The following is a 17,291-nucleotide window of genomic DNA, read 5'->3' on the forward strand; positions in this document are numbered from 1 at the left end:
GCTTCACCCGCATGATGAGGTATGCACCTCGCGAGTGTGTCGTCAACGAGAAGTCGAAGATGTACTATTTCCGCAAGGGGCTGAACACCCATATTAAGCTTGCCCTCTCGGGTAACCCTTCCTACACCCTGCGGGAGATGATAAACAAGACTATCGAGATCGAGAAGGATCGTCTGGAGGCCGACGCACTCAACATCAATAGGAAGAAGCACCGGTCAGAGGGTACCTCTCGCGCCCCGTCTTCTCACAGGACGCGCACGAGAGCACCTCTACCTCCTCGACCTCGTGTCACTCAAGAAGTCGCTCAGGGTTTGAGCCGTGGAGGTGGTACCTACACCGCCAACTACTACCACCCCGCTCCGACTCGTCTTGCTTTGAGCCCAAGCATGGTAAAGGCCACTGCGTCTACCCCCACAAGTAGCGTGCCCATCACTTGCTTCGATTGTGGCCAGCCTGGTCACAGGGCGCTTGAGTGCCCCATGAAGAAGACCGCTACACCGATGGCTAGTACCGCCAAGAAGACTCGAGGTACCCCATACAATGGACTCGCTGGAGTCTCCCGCAGCAATCTCATTCACTTGACGGCTGAGGATGCTCAAGCCGCCCCCGACGTGGTGTACGGTATGTTCATTGTACATGGAGCTAAGGCTTCAGTGTTGTTTGAATCTGGAGCTAATTGCTCATATATATCCTCTAAGTTTGCATGAGAGCACAAACTACCAGTGACTCCACGCACGGAGCAAATATACACTAGCTCACCCATGGGGACTAGTAGATGCACCCACATATGCAAGGGAGTGATCATCACCATTGAGGGATACCCATTCTTAGCTGATCTCACCTTACTACCTTCTCAGGGTTTAGATGTCATTCTGGGAATGGATTGGTTAACCCTGCACAAAGGAGTAATATCTTGTTTTCCAAGATATGTGGAGATCACTCACCCTCACGGGCACACAGTCCGCATTGAGCCACACCAAGGGCAGACAGTTTCTATGTTGTGTGCCCTAGAAGCCAAGTCAATAGAAGAAGTGCCCATAGTGTGTGAGTATCCTGACGTGTTCCCCGATGAGTTACCGGGAATGCCACCAGACAGGGACGTTGAGTTCGTGATTGACCTACTCCCAGGCAAAGGGCCAATTGCTAAGAGGCCCTATCATATAGCAATTGATGAGATCAAGGTATAAAATCGCGGGCTAAGACGTTTAGCGGAAGTCCTTCCAAAAAGCTAAGAGAGCTATAGCGAAAGCTATAGCGGAGCTATCCATTTAGCGGTTTGCAAAAAAAATATGCATAATGTGGCCAATAACATCAGTAATGCAACCAATTTCAACAAATTTTTCATATCCATACATCCATAATACATATAAAATTAGAAGCATCATTGGTCTAACATTCTAAAATAGACTCAACACGTCTCTTGACTGCCTAACTGTGCCCGTGATGCTTTGTCTATGGTCCACCATAGTTATATTGATTCTTTATTTCTTTTGGCTACATCTTTAGTGGAAGTAGCGGACATTTATTATCACTAAATCCTATAAAAAACCCCAATAGCGGACATAGCGGACAAATATTGTATAGTGTAGCGGGAGATCTCTTAAAAAGCTAATAGCGGACAATAGCGAGCTATTAGCGTGCTATTTTGTACATTGGATGAGATAGAGGAGCTCAAGAAGCAGCTCAGGGAGTTGTCTGACAAAGGGTATATCAGACCTAGTGCTTCACCTTGGGGATCACATGTTCTGTTTGTGAGGAAGAAGGATGACACTCTGAGGATGTGTGTGGATTACTGCAACCTGAATGCAGTCACTATCATGAACAAGTATCCTCTGCCAAGGATAGATGACTTGCTAGATCAGTTGAGGAATGCCAAGTACTTCTCCAAGATTGATCTTTGCTCTGGCTATCATCAGATGAAGATCCGGAAGGAAGATATTCCCAAGACAGCCTTTGTCACCCGGTTTGGGCAGTATGAGTTCACTGTCGTATCGTTCGGGCTCACTAATGCCCCGGCATACTTCATGAACATGATGAACAAGGTATTCATGGATGAACTAGATAAGTTCGTGGTGGTGTTCATAGATGACATTCTGATCTACTCAGCCACCATTGAAGAGCATGAGTAGCACTTGAAGATAGTGCTAGAGAAGCTTAGGCAGAATCAGCTTTATGGAAAGTTCAGCAAATGTGAGTTCTGGCTTGAAGTGGTCGCATTCCTCGGACATGTACTCACTACTGAGGGAGTTGCTGTTGATCCGTCCAAGATTGTGACTGTGCAGAAGTGGGAGCAGCCACTCAATGTGACCGATGTCAGGAGTTTCTTGGGATTGGCGGGTTACTATCGCCGATTCATCGAGAATTTCTCCAAGATAGCCCGACCCATGACCAACCTCTTGAAGACCAAAGGGTTTGAATGGACGCCCGAGTGCGAGAAGAGCTTCCAAACTCTGAAGGAGAAGCTCACCACTACACCCGTGTTAGCACTTCCAGATATCAGGCAAGACTTCGTTGTCTATTGCAATGCTTCCAGACAGGGATTGGGTTGTGTTCTAATGCAGAATGGGAAAGTCATTGCTTAAGCATCCCGCCAGCTGAAAGAGCATGAACAGCGTTACCCGACCCATGATCTTGAGCTAGAAGCCGTTGTGCACGCCCTGAAGATTTGGAGACACTACTTGATCGGGAACAAGTGTGATATCTACACCGACCACAAGAACCTAAAGTACTTCTTCACTCAGGAAGATCTGAACATGAGGCAGCGTAGATGGCTTGAATTGATCAAGGACTACGACCTGGAGATTTACTATCATCCAGGCAAGGCTAACGTAGTCGCCGACACTCTGAGTCGCAAGAGCAATTGCCACGCTTTGATCACTTCCACACTACCTCATGAGCTGAAGCAAGAATTAGAACAGTTTCAGACAGAGATCATGTCACATGGTCAGCTCAATGAGCTCCAAATTCAGTTTGACCTTGGGAATAGAATTCGTAAATCACAACAAGATTACCCTGAGATTCAGGAGATCCAAAAGCTAATGAAGAAAGGCAAGTGCCCAGAATTCCATGAAGATGAGCAAGGAACAGTTTTGTACAAGGAAAGAATATGTGTGCCATTTGATAAAGCCTTGCGTAATGAGATCTTATCTGAGGGGCATGACTCCAAGTATTGCATTCACCCGAGCAGCACTAAGATGTATGCCGATCTGAAGAAACACTTCTGGTGGAACAACATGAAAGCAGACATTGCTGGATTTGTGGCTCGTTGTGACATTTGCAACCGAGTCAAGGCCGAACACTAGAGACCTGCGGGATTGCTAAAGCCGCTGGATGTTCTAATGTGGAAGTGGGAGAATATCTCCATGGATTTCATAAATAGTTTGCCACGATCATCCAAGGGTAATAATTCCATCTGGGTGATAGTTGATCATCTGACCAAAGTGTCCCACTTCGTGGCAGTCAAGGCCAACTTCAATGTAGAACAACTGGCAGATCTGTATGTTACACACATTCTCCGACTTCATGGAGCTCCGTACAACATTGTGTCTGATAGAGGCTCGCAATTTGTGTCCAAATTCTGGAAGGCACTTCATAAGTCAATTGGGACTACGCTCGACTTCAGCACTGCTTCCCACCCCCAAATAGAAGGGCAGGCAGAAAGAGTGAATCAGATTCTGGAAGACATGCTTCGAGCTTGTGTGCTGAAATATGGGAAAGATTCGGAGAAGAGTCTAACTCACGCAGAGTAATCCTACAACAACAGCTTTCAGGCTAGCCTTCAGATGTCACCATTTGAGGCTTTGTATGGGAGATCTTGCAGAACCCCTCTGATGTGGTCACAGACCGGAGAGAGATCATTCTTTGGCCCGGCAAAGATCAAAGAGGCCGAAGAAGGAGTCGCCCAAGTGCGAGAGAATCTGAAGATTAGGCAGAGTCACCAAAAGAGCTATGCAGATAAGAGGAGGAGAGACCTCGAGTTCAAAGTTGGGGATTTTGTGTATCTCAAGGTGTCACCACTCCACAGCACTGTCAGATTCCACGTGAAAGGGAAGCTAGCTCCGAGATATGTGGGACTTTACCACATTCGTTAGAGAATTGGCAAGTTGGCATATAAAGTTGAGCTACCACCAGAACTGGCAGGAGTACATCCAGTCTTTCACATATCACAGTTGCGTAAGTGCTTGAGAGTTCCCGATGAGCAGCTACTAGTCAAGGTTCTAGACTTTCAAGAGAACCTGGAATACAAGGAGCACCCGATTCGGATTCTTGACACAGACACCAAAGAGACAAGTAAGACAATATCGATGTGCAAGGTTTAATGGAGCAACCACACTGAAAGAGAAGCTACGTGGGAGAAGGAAGTAGATCTTTAGTTGCACTAACCCTACCTCTTCGAAAGGTGCGTATCACCTAAATCTCGAGGATGAGATTCTAATGAGGGGGTAGGACTGTAACAACCCAAAAATCCCAAACACTGAAAATTGCAACTAACAAAAAATTTTCTAAAAGCAGCCCATGTTTGGTGTATGTCATGTAGGAAAACATCCCTAGTTGCATTTAGCACCTATTAAATTTTTGTTGAGCATTTGCATTTTAATTCAAGGATTGATTTGGATCTTATTTGATTTTATGTATCGCAAACAAAATCAAATGCTAATTGTTTTAGAAATTAATATCTATATGTTGCCAACCCATTGACATGGAAACCACATACCTCAATGACCCCTAGTTGACCACCTAAGTATGTGTACATGAGTGGCAACACATGTATGCATGTATAGTTGACCAAGTGGAGCAAGGTATAGAAAAAGAAATAGAAAAGGATAAGAAAAGAGGAAAAGAAATGGGGAAGACAATTTCGGCCTAAAGCAGTCCAGCCGGCCTGCGTCACCACCCGCCCACCAAGCCAGGCCTGCCCAGCTCCTCTCGCGCGCAGCCCAACACCGCAGACCAGCTAGCCCAATGCTGCCGGCCCAGCAACCCACCGTGTGCCACTTTCACCTTCACCCACTGCCCTGTCGGACCCACCTGCCGGCACTCTCCCCCGTCCGCACACGGCTGTCCCCGCATGAAGCCAAAACATGGCTACTGCACTTTCGCTTACCAGAGGGGCACGCTTGTTGTCTCTTCCCCCCTGTTTCTCTTCTTGCCTACGCAGCCACCAGGGACGGGAAGTCCCCGCACCCCACTAGCTCCTAGCCACATGCTCCAGGTCGCTGACCTCGCGCCCCACCCAACCGAGCACCACGCCAGACGAGCAGCAAGGGCCGATAGGGTCATGCACATTGCGTGACCTCGGCGCCAAAGCGAGCAACTGCCATGGCAGAGCCGTGGCAGAACTCTTCCATGCTCCCTAGTTGTCCCCTCTTTCGTGGACCGGATCTGATTTGGAGAGCACCTGCATGATCACAGCAACCCCGCGACCCCAAAACCCCAGCCAAGGCCTCCTGAACACCGCTTGATTCCGCCCAAACCACCCCCTGCCATGTGATCGGCTCCCATGGCTGAGCACCTCTATAAAACCCCAAGCCAAGGGCTCTAGGGTTTCCCAAGTGCTTGCTGCCACACAGGTGGCGTCCACACTCTCCTAGCCGTGCCCAAAGAAAAGAAGAAGGAAGAAAGGAGGAGGAAGAAGAAAGGAGGAGGCAGAGAGGAACTGGACCGGAGCCGTATGATGCTGCCGCAGGGCAGCTGCCGAGGAGAAGGACGCCGGTGCCTGATCATCTTCGTCGACGCCCCCGCTCTGCACTGCACAGCGTCAGCCCTCCGCTGTGCCAAGCCAACCTGCACCGCTAGCTTCATCGGCACCCAAGGTGAGCCCTGTGCCATGCCATCCTATCCTCTGCTTGAGCTCACCGTCGTAGCCAGAACGCCACTGTGTTCTCCCAACCGGTGAGGACCAAAGTCCGGTCCATTCCACCGAGATGCGTCGTGCACACGTGCGTGCACACGCAAGCCACACCGCCGCCTGGACGAGCTTTATCGGCCCGGGAACGCGAGCGCTACCACGCCACGACCACGATGTCTACCATGGCCAGAGCACGGCCAGGGCGAGGCTGTTCTAGCTGACTCCGGCCACCTCGCGCCGCGAGGGCATGCCATTGAGGATCACCGCTTGCCAACGCACCTAGCCGCCACGGTAGGAGCAAAGAAAGGCCACGCCCTGGCTTAGTTTGGCACAAACCGCATCGTCGCCACAGCGCCGCCGCGCACCACCGTGGCGCGCGCAATTCCACCGCTTCCAGCCACCTCACTAGATGGGGACGCGCCGTTTAGCTACCCGTTGACGTCAATCGAAGAAAGGCACGCGCCTTTGGTGCTGCCCGGAGCCGCAACCACCACACTGCTGCCCGCTGTCCATGCCGTACCACCGCCAGAGTGGTCAATCTGGTCATGACACGGGCTCCGCCGTGCCAGATGTTCACTGGCGCCGCCTCCTTTGCCCTCCAAGCAGCCCTAATCGCGCACCGAGGGCCACGTCCTGACGCTACACACGCTGTAGCAGTCGCACCAACGCCCGCTGCCCGCATCAAGCCACACTGCCACGAAACCATAGCTGCAGGCACCAAGCCACCCGATTGACCTCCCCAGTGCCGCCACCGTGCTCGTGCAAAGCCCTAGTGCCACTTAGCTGCTCATCGAAGTCACCAGGGTGCCTGTTTGGCTGCCGTCGTCGTCGGCCGGGCACTGCCGTGCGAAGCAGAGGAGTAGGGAGAGAAGGGAGAGGTGCTGCAGCGTGGGCCCTCAGCAATAGAGAGAGAGAAGAATATGGGAGAAGGAGACCGAGAGAGAGGAAAGGAGAGCGCACTTGGTCCACAGTGGACCGAGATAGCAGTCCACTGCACCGCCCTACCTTGTTCACCATGAACTAGCCCGCGTAGACCACGGCCCATTAGGAGCCCAAGCCGACGACGTGGTAAAACCACGACCTGACATGTGTTTGGGTCGGTCTAGCCCAGTCTGGCCCATTTGGCCCAACCCGGCCCATGTCCGGCCCACTAAGCCCACTTGAGTGTTGACCGAGTCAATGGTGACGTCGGCGTGACGTCACCCGGGCCCACCAGTCAGTCGTGGACTGAGACCTTGACTGCTGACGCCAGCATGACATCATCCCAGCCAACCAGAACATGTCACGTGTCAGCACCAAAAATAACCAGCCCTTTTTCCAATTTCAGAAATCATTTTAATCTTTGAAAATTCGTAGAAAATTCATACGACGTCCCAAAAATATGAACTTGGTGTCCAAATTTTTCTAAAAATAAGATCTATGTATTAGGCTTGTGTTTGAGTGCTTTTAGATCTTTTTGCTGTTCATTTGTTCTTTGTGATTGTCTATAGAGTCACTTATCGCGACTATACATCCCTTTCCGCAGACCCGGAGGAGGAGCTACTGGTCCAGGAGGACCCGGAGGAGGAGCTGCCGGACCTAGAGGACTCGGAGTACCTTTCTGAGCTTGGAGGCAGATCTTCAGGTGCCACGACTCACCCACCCCGTAGATCCTATTAGTCAAATCATGAGTAGATTGCTAGTGCTTTATATTCCTGTAGCTGCTATATTTGTGATAGGTTGCATGGTAGATTGCCTCTGAGCCTATACCTTGTCACAACCCTTCACTTGCTATCCCGCTGTTAGGATTAGACGCACGCTTGCTATTTATTCTGCTTGGCAGTACTTGTATCACCGCACTCTACCTTATATTGATATTAAACCTGACTTAATGATTATGGAATCGATAATGAACTTGGGGAGAGTGCTGCGTGGGTCTTGGGTTCGTGTGGGTGAGGGTTGTGTCGACTGGACAGGATGACTGGGCAAGTCATGAGACGAGTTACGCCGTGGGTGTTCCCTAGACACCCTTTGTGAGGTACCTGTGGTGGGTACCTTATGTTGTTGAGGAGGCCCCGGGTCGGACACCTGTGATGGGTTGAGGAGGTGCCGTCGAGGCACAGGGGTGTTGGTTATCCCCTTTTGTGGAGATGTTCTGTCTGGTCCTACCTAGGGATTGTTCTCGTAAGATCCTGAAATCTTGGGATTTTAGTGCACACCACACATCCCCAAATGGGCGGGGTGCGGAGACCCCGATAGTTAGGTCGGTGCCTTTACTGCCAGGTTGTTGGCGGATAGTATAGGGAGGTATGGGCGTTGGAGACCCACACCCTTCTTAGACAGCGTAGTGCCCCATTTGGTCCGGGACTACGTCTCACAGTCTCAGCTGCCAGAGGTCCCCGGTGTACCAGGCGTTGAGTGGCAGGGTGGCATCGCACTAGCTAGAAGGAGACCGATTATTAGCCTAGGCAGTGCACAGGCCGACGATAGCGATCTTGTGGTGTTTTGTACACGCTCTGCAGAGTTGATAAATCTATACGTATAGTCCTACCTTCGGTTATGGACTTGCTTGTAGGCCTAGACTACCGACGAGCATGTGCCGGCCTTCGGGCCTGGACTACCGTCGGGCATGCGCAGACTTTGGGTATGGTTTCCCTCGATCTCTTTTCGAGCGAGTAGTGAGAGGAGTCCTTCTTTCCCCCCAGGTTTCTTTTACGGCTGCGAGCCCGAGGGCTGTGAGCCGCTTAGGTAAGGACGGGAGGGAGCTGTAAGCCTGTGCGAGAGTGTGGTGAGATGTGTGTGGTTTGGGAGATGATATGTTGATGAGATGATGAGATGTTGGAATGGGTGAGATGGATTAAAACTTGACTTATATAATTAATGATTACTTAATGAATCTTGCATAGGAAACTACAGCCATATATAGGCCTTTTGTTATTATTCCAATTATTGCATCCACCTTCCACAAAGCAATGCGCCTAGGGTCGGTACATGGCCAGTACAAAATCGTACTGAAAATCAAGTTTTAGGTTTGGAGGACTACGACGAGTAGAGGTCTCGTGCTACGCTCAAGTTTGGAGATGGAGATTCCTGAAGATGCTTCCGCTATCCCGATGCTTTTCTGCTTGTATTAGACTCTGATGATTCCGCCAAGTGGCGTTGTAATAAAGTAAATCTCTCTTATTGTACTTTTTATGCGTCGTATGACTTTTGTACCAGCTGTTATTCGGATAATGTGATGGAATGTTCATTCGAGACTATCACATTATACTTCATACCTGTGGATTTCCCATCGTGGAAATCGAGGATGTTACAGTCACTCACTTGATAACATGCACATAACTAAAAACGTTTGCACTAGCACACTTGGGACCTTGTTGGCCACGAAGGGAGAATCAAAGGATTCACTAAAATCACGCATGGACCTAGAACAGATGGGGGCTAGGCCCGAGCTACATCCCATAACTCTTGAGGATGGAACTAAGAAGCTTCCGGTTGCATCATGGACCTTAAGTAAGGGGGAGAAGGAGAAGTTGTTATCTTTCTTTTATGAACTCAAAGTACCTACTGGGTATTGTGCAAACCTAAAGAGGCTAGTGACATTAGAGACCTCAAACTCAACATCAGCGGTATGAAGGCCCATGACTACCATGTCATGATGACTCAGTTGCTCTCGGTTGCACTTAGGGGGATTCTTCCAGACAAAGTGTGTGACCCGATTATAAAGCTGTGCTCGTTCTTCAATGCAATCTCACAAAAGGTCATTGATGTGCATACGTTAGACAAGCTGCAGACAGACATAGTCCATACTTTATGCAGGCTTGAGATGCATTTCCCGCCTACATTCTTCGATATCTCAGTCCATCTGCTTGTTCACCTTGTAGACCAGATTAAAGCCCTTGGCCCAATGTTTTTGCATCAGATGTACCCATTTGAGAGGTTAATGAGCATTTTTAGGAAGTATGTTAAAAACAGATTCAGACCGGAGGGGTGCATGGTCCAAGGATGACTGACGGAAGAGGCCATTGAGTTCTGCACACACTATCTAGATATCCCGCGGGTTGGTGTTCCTATATCTCGTCATGAGGGAAGGCTACAAGGTAGAGGAACGATCGGTGAGAAATTTGTACTCATCGACGACTATGTTGCCTTCAAGCAAGCACACTTCGCTGTTCTCCAACAATCAATCATAGTGTCAGAATACTTCGAGGAGCATAGGCGGCAGATATGAATAAAGAATACTGGCAGAACAGAGGCTTGGCTCGCAAAACAACATAGAGATAAGTTTGGTCAGTGGCTAAAAGAACGCATGATGGGAAAGGTGTCGGGTTGTGCTCAGTTGGATGTATTAGCCCTGGGACCATCCACAACTTTGATGAAGTACAAAGGGTATGACATAAATGGATTTACATTTTACACAAGACAGCAAGATTAGAGAAGCAGCAACCAAAACAGTGGTGTTCGTTTTGATGCATACGACAACAGTGGTCAGGTCCATGTGACATACTATGGTGTCATAGATGAGATCTGGGAGCTAGACTACGGTGCATTGAAGGTGGCCCTTTTACGTTGCCAATGGGTTCGACTCCCTGGGGGTGTCTTCACTGACAAAAAGGACGGTATGACTATCGTGGATCTCAGCAACATTGGTCACAAAGACGAACCATTCATTCTTGCAAAAGATGTACTGCAGGTCTTCTATGCAAAGGACAACGCTAACAAGGACAAACATGAGGAAATGGCTCCTTTTGGCGCGGACATGGATCTAACTATCTTTGAAGAAAGCGAGGAACCTACTTACGTCAGGCTTGACCACGATGAGGCACCGGTCATCAAATAAGGCCATTATATTAGAGCACACTACGCAATTTATAATTCAACAATGTTGCTCTGCATATGTATTTTCTAGGCTCATTATGTAATATAATAATTAACTCCAACAAAAAGGGCTCATTATGTAATATAATCGAATAACCAAAGGGTTCACAATGATTTTAGAAAAATTATGAAATTGGTTTCATATTTTTCTAAGCACATATGAATTAGTTATGATTTTTTGCATTTTCAGACAATACTTATGAAATAAAAACCGAAAATAACTTTACTGCCGGGTAAAGAAGAACCCGGCAATGATAACTATCACTGCCGGGTTACATAAGACCCGGCAGTGATAGTTAGCAATCACTGCCGGTTTTACATACAACCGGCAGTGCTATCACTGCCGATTGTAGTATTAACCGGCAGTGAAGGTTAGCTATCACTGCTGGTTCTTCCCTAAACCGGCAGTGATAATCCTATCTATATAAGCTCTGCGGCAATTTCGCCCTTCCATTACTCCCGCGCCGAGTCGAAATTTTCAAGAACCCCGCCGCGCCCCCGCCAACGGAGCTCTCGCCACCACCGGAGCTCGCGCCGCCACCAGAGCTCGCATCGCCAACCGACATCGCGCCGCCACTGGACGTCGCGCCGCCACCGGATCCGCGCTGCCACCGGACGTCGCGCCGCCACCGGACCTCGCGCCGCCAACACCGACCTCGCGCAGCCACCGGAGCTCACTCGTCCTCTCCTCCATCTGGCTAGTATAGCTTCTCCCGAAAAGCTTGAATTTTTTTGTTTATATGAACAATTAGAATCTTTGTATGAACAAAATTTGGTTTATGTACCCACAATTTTAATACTCAATGATGCAAGATGCAATAAACATCAACGTTGTACCGTATGTTGCGTGTCTCACTGTATATAATGCTGGTTAGGAAGATGAAAAATTGGGGAAAAGTGGTCCAAATTCAACTCGAAATTGCAACTGGATAATAAGATACAAATCAATGTACAATGTTTTCGAGTTTGTTAGCTCACAACTATTATTGTGCTCGTTTATATTATGAAGGAAGCCATGGCTCGCTTCAACCGCTAGTTGCCACCAAACCAAGGTTCACTAGAACAAGAGTAGGAACAAAGCCCTAGCTCATACCTCAACCTTCAGCAAGATGAAGAGCAGCCAGAAGAGCAGGCACTAGAGTTGGAGCTCGAGCCTAGTGGCTATGGCAGCAAAGTTTTCAAGAAACGAGGCCGAAACAAGCTTCCAGGAGGCGTATTAGTGGTTGCGGCCGTCAATGCAACCGGTGAGCCCACGCTTCCTCTTTCAGTATTGGGCCCGTACAAGACGGTCCTCAGTGTTGTCGTAAGGGAGCATGTCTCCATAAAGTACAGACGTTGGATCTCCACTACAAATAATAATGAAAACGACGACACCGCTGTTCCACAGGCAGTGAAGGACCTATTGTGGAGGAAGGTCAATGAGAAGTTCATATTTCCAGCAGGTTGTGACATAGAATGGTGAAGAAGCGCGCACTATCGATCATGGCCACATCATTTAAGAATTTCAAGGTTGACCTGAACAAGAACGTTGTTGAGAAGGGGATCGAGCCAGATTGGGAAAAGGAGTTCCACACCCAGAAAGAATATTGGCAGGAATTCATGGAGTACAAGCTCTCACAGCAGGCACTGGAAGTGAGTGCTAGGGCTCAAGCTTGCTCGAAGAAGAACAATTCATCCTCACCACCTTGGCTCGAGTGGTTACAAGAAGAAAGGAGGAGAATGGGAAAGGCAAGAGGCAGAGTTAATCAACCGCGGTGTCACGCCTGAGACTGTCGATTGGGAGTGGCGATCCGTAAACTTCCTATTAGCTAGAGGGGCATCGTACAAACCCGATGGCTCCCTAAGTGTTGGCACTAGCTCTAGCCTGGAGGATCTCACAAGGAAGGTTGCCGAAGTGCATGTATAGTCTTCTCAAGGGAGTCTATTACCATCAAGCAGGGAGAAGGACGTGCTCACCCATGCGCTCGGCACCAAGGAACATCCCGGTCGCACTAGAGGGAAAGGTGTTGTTCCTTGGAAGATTGGTTTCGAGGAAGACGAAGCTACTCGTCAGGCGCGGAAACAAGCCGAAGAAGAACGCAAGATGAAAGAGATGGAGGAGCGTGTGTTATCTCGACTTCAAGAGCAGCTCACGCAGTTGCAGGCCGCGGGTACAGGCTCACGGGCCGTAGATCCACCTCCCACACACATGAGCCCAACGTTCAAGGGCAGTAGCTGTGGATCCACCTCGATGCAAGAAAGTGAGGCAAATATACCGCATCCGGTGGACAACATCAATGAGCGCACTCCCTACAAGTTGTACGTGCCACAACAATGGTGCAGCCTCAAGGTGGCGATCGGCCAGGTGTGGACTCTCGAAGAAGGTATGTATGTACCACGTCGATGGATTCTTTTCATGTACCTTCACCATCGGTTTATGTAAACATGAACTAATAGCTATTTAATTTGAACACAGGTATGCCAATTCACAATGACCAACTTCCACCAGGCTACGCTAAGGTCAGCATCGATAGGGTACTAAAAAGAAAGTTCAACAAGATATCGATTGATTACCCCCCCCCCCCCCCCCCCGAGCATGACAGGCCGAGTCTTGGGAGAACAGGGGTGGAATTGTGCCGTGGTGCAAACTCTACATAAAGTTAATTAGTGGCACTGATGAGGGGTCATCGTCTTCGGATGACGACGAAGGAGATGAAATGATCATTATACATCCTCATCAGCCCCTTTCTCCCATTCGTTCGCCACCGAGGAGTTTGCCACAGAGGAGAGATCAGAGTCCTCCTCCTCCTCCTCCTCCTCCTCCCGCATCGAGGAAAAAGACTGCTTTGGACAAGGCACCTGCTTCTTCCAAAAGAAGAAAATTGATGAGTGGCAGCGTCACGAGCAGAATGAAAGACCCAGCTGGTGAAGACAAGGAAGTCAGCGAGGCGGCAAAGAAAGCCATGCTGAAATCCTTAAAACAGGCAAAGTATGTCGCCCCGACCCCCTCAGACTACGAATGGCAAATCAACAAAAAAAGAAATAAACAGTTAAGCCGTGAAAAGGTCAATAAAGAAAAGATGAAAGAAAAAGAACTAGCGGCAGCAGACATAGGATTAACAGAGGAGGAGCTCCAGGCAATACAGATGGGAGACGATGATAAAGTGGAGTTTGCACCCCTTGCATTCAAGTATGTACATGGCAAAGATCTACTGGAGGGCGGCAAGAAAGTGATCGACAAATTGCCGACAAGGATGCGTGAACTGCACAAATGGTACAAAGAATAGGCCAAGAAGGGATGCAAACAGTTCGGGTTTATACTCCCAGCAGATATATTCCATGACACCCAAGAACGAATAATGTGGGTTGAATTTGCTGCCCTGTTCTGCCTTTTCCAGGCACAAAACCTCGACCTTCAGATACTAACCCTTTGGACTATGTAAGTACGCTATACGTCACGCTATATATATATATATATATATATATATATATATATATATATATATATATATATATATATATATATATACCAACCGATAAATTTAACATTTTATTAATTCTTGCTTATGCAAGATGGAGGCACAACAATGCAAAGCGAGGGGGATTACCAATGTTGCCTTCTTGAACCCTGATCAACTAAATGAGACAAACTGCAAGTACGGTGACAATAGGTCGGTCGTGTCAGATGTGGCAAGGATACTTCTAGAGTGCCAAGACAAAGAAAGCATACTCTTAACCTACAACTGCAGGTACGTGTTCCCCGGCCCTAAGCTTGGTGCTTCATTCTTGCCTTGGAATGATCATAATTTAATTTGATTTTCACGTTTCATCATTGTATAGCTTCCATTACGTCCTCATAGAAATCATGCTAGAAAAGAGCGTGATCAATGTCTATGACTCATTAAGGAGGGATCTGTCAAAAATCTCTGACTCCCTAACAATACTGAACAAGTAAGTGAAGAGCGAGCGAGTATCATTTGTAGTTTAATGATGCAACAAATCTGTATTTGACATTAACACTCGACACACAGGGCCTTCGTGATGTATCATAACAAGAGTAAAATACATAGACCATTTTTGGGAGATTTCACTGTGAACAGGATGGATATGTTTTTCACTTACTCAACCGGAGGGGGAACCACCAGTGTGGGTTCTATGCCATGTGGGCAATGCACCGGTTCACCCAGGCCCGTATCTAGGCCCGTGCGGGCCGTGCGACCGCACAGGGCCCCCAAATTTAAAGGGCCCCAAAATTTTAGATATACATTAGATATAGTCATGTAAAGACTTTAATTTAGTTGATTGTTGATCCATTTTGTGGCAAAATATGGCCCAAATTGCTCCTAAAAGATAAATCGTTGTAGGCGTATCACATGTCACTTCCTTTTACATGGGTGCTACTCGGGGTCACGTGTGTGATCTCGAATGGACCTATCACAGCACCACAACCTCTCCAGGATTCCATGTTTTGAACCTAAAATTGGCCAAATAAACCAGGACCCTCGATGCTTCGTTGCTAGAACAAACTTTTTTTTTGGAAATTTTTTTGTTGCTCAAACAATAACAATTGTTCCAGCAATAAAAGAAATTATTCCGAAACAAAAAATAGTTATTAGACTTTTTGTGATGATTTAACTGCCAATCACACGGGTGACTTCTAACATTTGTGATTTCACACAGCACATCGCGCTTGCTGACTGCTATCGTTTGGTATTCGCGATCCTGCACTAGGCCACTAGGGCCCAGTCTATTATTTCGCACAGGGCCCTCGAATTTGCCGGTACGGCCCTGGGTTCACCGGCGATAATACATCGCCTGCGGATGAACTTGTGCGTATATATGCTTTTCTATTATTTATGCAACTACCTTCAATCACTATTATATATATTTATGGATAATAACCACAAATGTTTTCACTTTAATGACAGCATAATGAACTTGGCACCCGTGAGCTGCTACAGGCTGAGATTATAGCAATGCAGGAGCACCTAGCCGGCTTCATCTTGGACCAGGCTTAATATGGAAAGTTCAATATTATACATGCTCCGCCCGCCGCAAGCTAAATATAATTGTACATTTAAGTGATTCAGTTGTAATATGTACATTTTGTCTATGTAATAATTGTAGTATGTAACTGTGATACTCAATTTGATACTTTAGTATAATATTAGTGCCAGTTAGATATATGTGACGCATTGATAAGCAACAAGAGCCATGCAATCACTAGATACCTCATCAGGACAAAACAGGCAGTGATAGTCCTGAACAGGCAGTGAAACCAGCAATATTACTGCCGGTAATACTAATATGGCAGTGATACCAGCAATATCACTGCCGGTTAGGTTCCTGATCAGGCAGTGAAACCTAGATTTGCACTGTCGGTTTAATGCCAAAACCAGCAGTAAAATAAGGAATGTCACTGCCGGTTTGTGAACCAAACCGGCAGTGATGTTTCTAGTAACACTATCGGTTCTGGTAATGACCCGGCAGTGATATGCAGTTATCACTGTCGGATATTTTAACCGGCAGTGATAACCAATCCTATCACTGCCTGTTACGCTCTGCCGGCTCCAAAACCGGTAGTGAAGGTGTTTTTGACCCGGCAGTGATGTCGGGTATTCCAGTAGTGATACATGGACCACACGTGCGTACGAGTATACTGCATATATACATGTACATAGATTTTTCAAATTTTATCAAAACGTAACTACATTTATTTATTTATTCCTTTTTGGAAATTAAAGGGAAAGAAAGCCCTGTTTAACTATGGACACGTCTCTCTACGCTAAACCGTCCATAAAATTTGTACATACCTTGAGACAAAGGGGATCCGTAAAATTTGCACAATCAAAATTCATTCTTAAAATTCATTCTTAAACAAGTACATACAATACTCGCTTCGTCCTAATTTATAGGTTGTCTAACTTTTTTAACACTAAGTTTGATACCAACTCGTCTTTCTCAAAAAATTTACGAAAATATGAGATAAAATAAGTCATAGTTAAAGTATATTACATGCTAAACTGAACTACAATAAAAACAAATGTTGATTATGAATATTTTTTAATAAGACAAGTAAGTTAAATTTGGTGAAAAAAAGTCAACCGACCTATAAATTGGGTCGAGGGGAGTAGTATCTAGGTGTAACAAAACAAGCAAACAATCCATGTGAGTACTACGAAGAGGTAAGGACGAGAAGAAATGTCGATGGACCTAATAATAACAATCACATAATTAAGGCATATATATATAGCAGTACGAGGAAAAAGAAAGAAACCGACGACTTTTTCATCATCAATGAACGTAAGGGGAAAACGCACAGTACGACTAGAGTGTAGAAAATAAATATATCGGATATTATACAGTACGCTTATATCTAGGTTTGATTTTTTTTTCTCTCACTACTGTCCCTGTACTGTGTGCAAATTTTATATTTATACTAGGTAAAATGCCCGTTCGTTGCTACGGGATGAAAGAGCCTTCCTGCGTTGCTACGGGATGGAAGTCTTCCTGTCTAAGCACGTCAGATTACCGTCGATTTCGAGCGAATTTTAAGGTAGGGCTAATCGAGTTAGAAAGCTTATCTTTTTACTTTCTATGGATATAT

The sequence above is a fragment of the Panicum virgatum genome, unplaced genomic scaffold (assembly GCF_016808335.1).
Source record: "Panicum virgatum strain AP13 unplaced genomic scaffold, P.virgatum_v5 scaffold_1187, whole genome shotgun sequence".
Classification (NCBI taxonomy): domain Eukaryota; kingdom Viridiplantae; phylum Streptophyta; class Magnoliopsida; order Poales; family Poaceae; genus Panicum; species Panicum virgatum.